We start from the raw sequence: 1,310 nt of genomic DNA, 5'->3' as shown, positions 1-1,310 counted from the left end.
CCCGCAGCGCTTATCTACAAAGAGCTCTTGGCCTCCTGGTTCATGCGTACGGGAAGGGGACCAGATGAAGGACGCGGCCGCAGAGGGGGCCGTCGGGGCGGCCGATCAAATGCAGGCGAGGGTAGGTAATGAAACGCCGCAGGGCAAGCACCACAGAGGTAACCAGAATGAACAGGCTGCACGGGACGAGACAGAACTCGGCAATGTGGACATGCTGGATCATAACAAAAAGCGCTCGGACAGATAGGATGCTTTAGCTTTGGCTAATTCTGGAAAAGGGGTCAATGCACATCGATTCTTGTGGAAGGTGAAAACTCAGGGGTGGTGCCGTTCAGAGTATCACCTATGAGCCCTCCACCAAAGAGGGACCCAAAGAAAGCCAAGATCGGGACGGAGGATTCTACAGAAAACAAGATGGCAATAGTGGCGGGCTCCCTTGAGGGGCGCCGCCAAGCCCAATGAATGCTCTATGCTGGAACTGCTGTGGAGCAGGCAAGCCGGCGGTAGTTCGCGAACTTCGCGAGGAAGTTTGCCCCCTCCGTGCTCTGTATTGTAGAAACTCAAATAAGCGGTGCTTGTGTTGAAGCTTTAGCAGATACTTTGGGATATGAGAGATCTTATGCGATAAATAGTCAAGGAAGAAGCGGAGGAATTGGTATGTTCTGGAATAACAGTAGCAATATAGAAATTTTGGGTGACTCTTGTTACCATATAGATGCAAAGGTACAAGAAGAAGGACAACATCCTTGGAGAATCACATGCATCTATGGTGAAGCTCAAGCTCACCTCAGGAATCAGACTTGGGATGTGATGAAGGGTATATCAACCATGAGCACCCTGCCATGGCTTTGCCTGGGTGATTTCAATGAAGTTTTACGTTTGGAAGAGCATCAAGGGATAGTTGATCATAGTAATGCACAAATCCAAGCATTCCGTGGTGCAGTTGATGTCCGCATGCTCTTGGATTTAGGCTATCAGGGCCGCCCTTGGACCTTTGAGAAAAGGGTTACTGGAGGATCTTATACGCGTGTACGGCTGGACAGGGCGCTCGCTTCCCCCAGCTGGATGGCGCATTTTCCACTCACAACTTTAAGCCATCTAACTGTTGCGTCATCGGACCATGGACTAATCTTGCTTAATCTCACTAGCCCACAGCCGGGTAGACGGAGCAAACATAGCTTCCGGTATGAGGTCATGTGGGAATCACATGAGGAATGGAGAGACACTATCTCCTCCAGGTGGAACGCAGTTTCGCCTGGCTATGGTGTGGGGGATTTTCGTGACAAACTTCTGGCCATATATAAAGATTT

This window comes from Triticum dicoccoides, chromosome 7B (assembly GCF_002162155.2).
Source record: "Triticum dicoccoides isolate Atlit2015 ecotype Zavitan chromosome 7B, WEW_v2.0, whole genome shotgun sequence".
NCBI lineage: Eukaryota > Viridiplantae > Streptophyta > Magnoliopsida > Poales > Poaceae > Triticum > Triticum dicoccoides.
The sequence above is the reverse complement of the archived record's forward strand: the minus strand, read 5'-3'. Positions refer to the sequence as shown.